At 38.2% G+C, this 8,082-nt stretch overlaps 1 pseudogene; it reads left to right on the plus strand.

Moving 5' to 3' along the window:
• The first annotated feature begins 1,129 nt into the window (after nucleotides 1–1,129).
• Nucleotides 1,130–3,516, plus strand: LOC133251863 (olfactory receptor 7A10-like; annotated as a pseudogene).
• Nucleotides 3,517–8,082: the final 4,566 nt, after the last annotated feature.

Below are 8,082 nucleotides of genomic sequence, written 5' to 3' on the forward strand. Positions count from 1 at the left end.
AAGATGGACTGGTTGGATCTCCCTGAAGTCCAAGGGTCTCAAGAGTCTTCTCCAACACCACAGTTCAGTGGCTCAGTGGGAAAGAATCTGCCTGCAATTCAGGAGCTGCAGGAGCCATGGGCTTGATCCCTGTGTCTAGAAGATCCCCTGGAGGAAGTTATGGCAACCCACTCAAGTATTCTTGTCTGGAGAATCTCATGGACAGAAGAGCCTGGCAGGCTACAGTCCTCAGGATCTCAAAGAGTCAAACATGACTGAAGCAACTTAGCATAGCATAACATATATACATATTTACATATTACATTTTCCTTATCCATTCATCCATCAATATTTTTTAATTTATTTTAATTTTTTTAAATTTTATTTTATTTTTAAACTTTACATAATTGTATTAGTTTTGCCAAATATCAAAATGAATCCGCCACAGGTATACATATGTTCCCCATCCTGAACCCTCCTCCCTCCTCCCTCCCCAAACCATCCCTCTGAACTCTTAACAGATGTGATGAGAAGGAGACAAAAATTCCTAGTCAGAAATGAAATGAAGTATACCTTCAAGGGGATTCCACAGTGACTCAGTGGTTTAGAATCCACCTGCAATGGCAGTAGCCATTCAAGAGACATGGGATCAATCCCTGGGTTGGAAAGAAACTCTGGAAGAAGGTATGGAAACACACACCAGAATTCTTTCTTGGGAAATCCCATAGACAGTGGAGGCTGGTGTGCTATGGTCCTTGGGGTCACACAGAGTCGGACACAACTGAAGTGGCTAAACATACACACATATGCTAAAATAGAACTTAGCTGTAAATAAAATATTAACATCAACTTCTTGAGGGCTAAATAGGAATTGCAGTATTTAAGCTATTGAATTATACCAGTATGAGTGAAAATTGTCATTATTTTCATTTTTCCTGGTAGTCAGCTCCACCCCATGGAACCAAGTAACAATAAGCAGATTTCAGGATTTCTTCTTTTGGAACTTTCAAGGGAACCAGAACTACAGCCCTTCATATTTGGACTTTTACTCACCATGTACCTGATCACTGTGTTTGGAAACCTGCTCATAATCCTGGTTGTCAGCCCATACTCCCACCTCCACACCCCCATGTACTTCTTCCTCTCCAACCTGTCCTTTGTAGACATCTGCTTCACCTCCACCACCATCCCAAAGATACTGTGGAACATCCAGACATAGAGCAAAGGTATCACCGATGAAGCCTGCATCACCCAGATGTATTTTTACATTCTCTTTGCAGAATTAGATAACATTCTCCTGACAGTGATGGCCTATGATTGGTATGTGGCCATCTGCCATCCTTTGCATTACACAGTTATCATGAGCCCCTGCCTCTGTATTGCTGGTTTTGATATCCTGGGTGCTGATTGCCTTGCAATCCTTGCTACATAGCTTAATAATGCTGTGATTGTCCTTCTTTTCAGAAATGCAAACCCCCCACTTTTTCTGTGAACTCAATCAAGTGGTACAACTTGCTAGTTCTGACAACTTTCTTAATAACATAGTGATGTATTTAGCAGCTGTCCTGATGGGTGTTGGTCCTTTTGCTGGTATCCTTTACTCTTACTCTAAAATAGTTTCTTGCACATGTAAGATCTCATCGGCTCAAGGGAAATATGAAGCATTTTCTACCTGTGTGTCCCACCTTTTGGTTGTCTCCCTATTTTATTTTACAGCCTTAGGAATTTTTTTTCCTTTTTTAATTTATTTATTTTTTAATTTTAAATTTATTTATTTTATTTGGAGGTTAGTTACTTTACAATATTGTATTGGTTCTGCCACACATCAACATGAATCTGCCACGGGTGTACATGTGTTCGCCATCGGGAGCCCCCCTCCCACATCCCTCCCTGTACCATCCCTCCATGTCATCCCAGTGCACCAGCCCCAAGGATTCTATATTGAACCTGGACTGGCGATTCATTTCTTATATGATATCATACATGTTTCCATGCCATTCCCCCAAATCATCCCACCCTCGCCCTCTCCCACAAAGTCCAAAAGACTATTCTATACATCTGTGTCTCTTTTGCTGTTTTGCATACAGGGTTATCATTACCATCTTTCTAAATTCCATATTTATGTGTTAGTATACTGTATTGGTGTTTTTCTTTCTGGCTTACTTGACTCTGTATAATAGGCTCCAGTTTCATCCACCTCATTAGAACTGATTCAAATGTATTCTTTTTAATGGCTGAGTAATACTCCATTGTGTATATGTACCACAGCTTTCTTATCCACTCATCTGCTGATGGACATCTAGGTTGCTTCCATGTCCTCACTATTATAAATAGTCCTGCGATGAACACTGGAGTACATGTGTCTCTTTCAGTTCTGGTTTCCTCAGTGTGTATGCCCAGCAGTGGGATTGCTGGGTCATAAGGCAGTTCTATTTCCAGTTTTTTAAGGAATCTCCACACTGTTCTCCATAGTGGCTGTACTAGTTTGCATTGCCACCAACAGTGTAAAAGGGTTCCCTTTTATCCACACCCTCTCCAGAAGTTTATTGCTTGTAGGCTTTTGGATAGCAGCCTTTCTGACTGGAGTGAAATGGTACCTCACTGTGGTTTTGATTTGTATTTCTCTGATAATGAGTGATGTTGAGCATCTTTTCATGTGTTTGTTAGCCATCTGTATGTCTTCTTTGGAGTAATGTCTGTTTAGTTCTTTGGCCCATTTTTTGATTGGGTCGTTTATTTTTCTAGAATTGAGCTGCTTGTATATTTTTGAGATTAGTTGTTTGTCAGTTGCTTCATTTGCTATTATTTTCTCCCATTCTGAAGGTTGTCTTTTCACCTTGCTTATAGTTTTCTTTGTTGTGCAGAAACTTTTAAGTTTAATTAGGTCCCATTTGTTTATTTTTGCTTTTATTTCCAATATTGTGGGAGGTGGGTCATAGAGGATCCTGCTGTGATGTATGTCAGAGAGTGTTTTGCCTATGTTCTCCTCTAAGAGTTTTATAGTTTCTGGTCTTACATTTAGATCTTTAATCCATTTTGAGTTCATTTTTGTGTGTGGTGTTAGAAAGTGTTCTAGTTTCATTCTTTTACAAGTAGTTGACCAGTTTTCCCAGCACCAATTGTTAGGTGGGTGGAACAATTTAAAATTTTCTCCATTTTATATTCTTGCCTCCTTTGTCAAAGATAAGGTGTCCATAGGTGTGTGGATTTTTCTCTGAGCTTTTTATTTTCTGCCTGACTTCAGACTCTACTACAAAGCCACAGTCATCAAGACAGTATGGTACTGGAACAAAGACAGAAATATAGATCAATGGAACAATATTGAAAGTCTTAGGAATTTACCTTAGCTCTGGTGCTATCCACAGCTCACATTCAAGTACAATCACCTCAGTGATATACACTGTGGTCACATCCTTGCTGAACCCTTTCATCTACAGTCTGAGAAATAAATACATAAAAAGGGCTCTGAAATGTTTATTTGTGGTGGAAACGTTTATAAAAGGGCCATTTGCCCTTGGGCTGAAGAACTGCCCATGATAGCAAGGCTCAAAGCCTCATAGCCAGATATGTGATTCTTTGATCAGATTGTGATAATAGCAATTGCTTCTTCAATTTATAGCCTAATATTTCCATTTCTTTGATTTCAACTTCTCTGTACAATTTTTAAAACATCATTGATTAACTATGCTGTTCTCTAAGTTTTTTCTCATTATTTTTCTACTCTCTCAAATGGATTCAAAACCATGTATGAAACATATGTAAATTCCCATTTATCTCATGAGGCTTCATGCATTTCTTAAGAATAAATTCTTCTGAAATGATATAATTCGTACTGAGTAATTGTTCTTTCTTTTTGCTAAAAGAATAATCAAGAATTGTGTTACTTCTATGGAAAAACACTAGGTAAGCAAATCAATTATGTAATTTCATAGGAGGGTAAAACATGAAACTACAGTTTATCACATTTTAGTTCTTCATATCTTGGAGTGTCACTACCATAATTGCTCTTTCAGAAAATGTGGATGTTAACAGATAGTGTATTTCATAAACAGTCATCTGATTTTACTCCCTCACAGTGTATTATTCTCTATTTAGCCTAGTGTCTACATTCTCTATAGGAATTACTGGTAAAGCTGAGCATCAAATGCATGTCTCTAATTGACATCTACATGAAACAGAAACTTCAATAAAGACTTTGACATAATAAGACCTAGAGTCAGAGAAGACCTTAAGTATTATGCAGCAAAAATTTGTGTCAGACTATATATTTGCAAGCAATTTTTTAATGGTGTCTATTTACTTATTGATGTACGTGATTTAGTATCTCTCTGTAAAGGGGTTTATCATTGGGGTGAAGAATTTTTTGGCGTAATTGTATCTTTCTACTTGAAGACTTCCATTGTTGCCTACAAATAAATGACTCCTTCCATTGCTCTAGATAAAATAGTCCCCACTTCAATTTCTGCTATAATCAATGAAAGAGTAGTGAATGAACAACATGAATATCATATTTAAATGGTATACATGGTATATATATATATATATATAGATAGATAGATAGATAGATAGATATAGATATATCTCCAAATTATGGCTCACTAGATCTTAAATTCCTATCTAGTCCTGTGATAAACGGCCTTCCCTGATTAGCTCAGTTGGTAAAGAATACACCTGCAATGCAAGAGACCCTTGTTTGATTCCTGGGTCAGGAAGATCCACTGGAGAAGGGATAGGCTACCTACTCCAGTGTTCTTGGGCTTTCCTGGTGGCTCAGCTGGTAAATAATCTGCCTGCAATGCGGGAGACCTGGGTTCAATCCCTGGCTTGGGAAGATCTCCAGGAGAAGGGAAAGGCTACTCACTCCAGCATTCTGGCCTGGAGAATTCCATGGACTGTATAGTCCATGGGGGTCACAAAGATTCAGATATGACTGAGTGACTTTTGCTTTTTCACTTTCCTGTGATTAAGGTACAAATTTCTCACAAATAGGTTTAGCTTTTCCTGTTTACCTACAAGGAAATCTAAATGGAATCCCATTTTAATAAAATTGTATGTGATAAACTTGAATAATAGAGAAATCATGAATGCTATTGTGTAGAAAATAGCAACACAACAATTGCCTAGAAAAAAAGCAACATATTATTATATGTTATATATTATTTTACATTATTATATTATCATTATAATTCCCCTCAGTTCTTTTCACTTGGATTATTGTATCAGTTAGCTGTTGCTACATACTAAGTCATACTAAAAGCAATGATTTAGTATAATCTATTTTTTACCTAATGAGTTTCTATGATGGGGAGTTGATCTGAGTTATGATTGTTTCCTCATGGGTCTACTGTAAACTGTCAGACTCTGTTTTGTGTTTTAAAGGCTCCTGCACAATGGTGTGTGTAGTTGTAGTGGTCTTCTGTCTTGAACAACTTTATGTCAATTTCTTCCTTTTACATAAATAGGTTAAGTAAGTAAGTGTTAGTCGCTCAGTCGTGTCTAACTCTTTGCGACCCCATGGATTGCAGCTCACCAGGCTCCTCTGTTCATGAGACTTCCCAAGCAAGTGGGCCACCATTTCCTTCTGCAGGGGATCTTCCCAACCCAGGGGTTGAACCTGGGTCTCCTGCACTGCAGGCAGATTCTTTACTGACTGAGCTACAAGGGGAGCCCCCATGTAAGTAGGTTAGTCTTTAGTTTATCATGTACAGTGACTGGATGAGTTGGACCATAAAGAAGGCTGAGCACCAAAGAATTGATGCTATCCAACTGTGGTGCTGGAGAAGACTCTTGAGAGTCCCTTGGTCTGAAAGGATATCAAACCAATTAGTCCTACAGGAAATCAACCCTGAATATTCAGTGGAAGGACTGATGCTGAGGCTGAAGTGCTAATACTTTGGCCACCTGATGCGAAGAGTCAACTCATTGGAAAAGACCCTGATGCTGGGAAAGATTAAGGGTAAAAGGAGAAGGAGGTGGCAGAGGATGAGATGGTTAGATTTCATCACTGACTCATTGGACATGAATTTGAGCAAGATCTGGGAGATGGCAAAGGACAGGGAAGCCTGGTGTGCTGCAGTCTGTGGGGTCACAAAGGGTTGAACATCACTTAGTGACTGAACAACAATTTTTACTTTATAAGTTATATGTAAAAAAAACTGGATTTCTCAAATGTTAATTGCTATATTTAAATTTCACTGTTCCTAAATCTATATATATATCACTTTGCTGTCTTCCCAGTTAGAGGAGCTCTCTCTCACCAACTTTAGTGTGATTCAACTACCTGTGCTTGACATACTACCCATAATAATGCACAGTCAGAAAATTTTGCTTCTTAACTAATTCATTAGAGTGTAATTACATATAATAAACTATACATTTTTAAAATATGCAATTTTCTAATTATACAGAGTGAAGTAAGCCAGAAAGAAAAACACCAATACAGTATACTAACTCATATATATGGAATTTAGAAAGATGGTAATGATAACCCTGTATGCAAGACAGCAGAAGAGACACAGATGTATAGAACAGTCTTTTGGACTCTGTGGGAGAGGGCGAGGGTGGGATCGTTTGGGAGAATGGCATTGAAACATGTATAATATCATATAAGAAATGAATCACCAGTCCAGGTTTGATGCAGGATACAGGGTGCTTGGGGCTGGTGCACTGGGATGGCCCAGAGGGAGGGAGGTGGGAGGGGGTTAAGGATTGGGAACACGTGTACACCCATGGTGGATTCATGTTGATGTGTGGCAAAACCAATACAATGTTGTAAAGTAATTAGCCTCCAATTAAAATAAATTAAAAAATAAGAATAAATAAATAAATTTCAAAAGCCAGAAGTATATTACATGGTTCCATTTGCATATAATTTTAAAAGGTCCACAATAAGTTCTAATTTCTTTGTAAAGTTATTATTAATAATGGAAATGCCCTGAGCCTTAATTTTATCTTTCAGAAGGAAATGTGAGATGATCAATCCTAACTTCACTTGGATGTTGTGAGGAATTAAAGAAATGTATAGAAGGCAATGGCACCCCACTCCAGTACTTTTGCCTGGAAAATCCCATGGATGGAGGAGCCTGGTAGGCTGTAGTCCATGGGTTCGCTAGAGTTGGACACGACTGAGCGACTTCACTTTCACTTTTCACTTTCATGCATTGGAGAAGGAAATGGCAACCCACTCCAGTGTTCTTGCTTGGAGAATCCCAGGGACAGGGAAGCCTGGTGGGCTGCCATCTATGGGGTCGCACAGAGTTGGACACGACTGACACGACTTAGCAGCAGCATAGAAACACTTTGCTGAATCAACAAACATTGTTCAAGTTTAGGAATATGTATATGTGTATATATGTCTGTATATACCTCTCTGAAATAAGCACACACATGCACATAGATGTGCATGCACCATTTCAATTGTAACCCCACCCACTGTGCTGAAAGAAAACATGAGAGACAGTTGGAAGGTTAGAAATAAAAAAAAAAAAAAAATGGATGCTGGAATAAACATGATTTAGAAAAAATATAGAAATATTAAAACAAAGATTTTTTTTTCCAGAGCAACATTTTAATGCAGAAGACGAAGATTTAAAGTAGAATGTGTGCCATTAATTGTGATAATTATTTACTTTTCCTATCTTAAATTCCAAATCTCTCATAGTCAGAACCATATTTACATTTAGACAAAGCGAAATTCTCTGTACCAGCTAAGGGGGCAAAATATCTCCAGAGTGACGGAAATTTTCTCCTGTTTAAGATATGAGTTTAACATATAATGACTTTATAAGGAAGCTCAGTGTTAGAATCAAAAACTTAAACTCAGCTGCTAGGAATAGCATGTGTTAAAATTAATGTGTGTGAATCTCTCAGTCATGTCCGGCCTTTGGAACTCCATGCACGATCTTTCCTTAGAATTTGCCAGGAAAGTACACAGGAGTGGGTTGTCATTCCCTTCTTCACGGGATTAGCCCCAACTAGGAATGGAGCCCAGGTCTCCTATTTTGCAGGTGGATTCTTTACCATCTGAGATATAATATGTTAGCAGGAACAGCATATGATTGGACAAATATCTATGTTAGACTCCTATTGCTTCTTTAACAAATT

Source organism: Bos javanicus, chromosome 7, assembly GCF_032452875.1.
Source record: "Bos javanicus breed banteng chromosome 7, ARS-OSU_banteng_1.0, whole genome shotgun sequence".
Taxonomy (NCBI): Eukaryota; Metazoa; Chordata; class Mammalia; order Artiodactyla; family Bovidae; genus Bos; species Bos javanicus.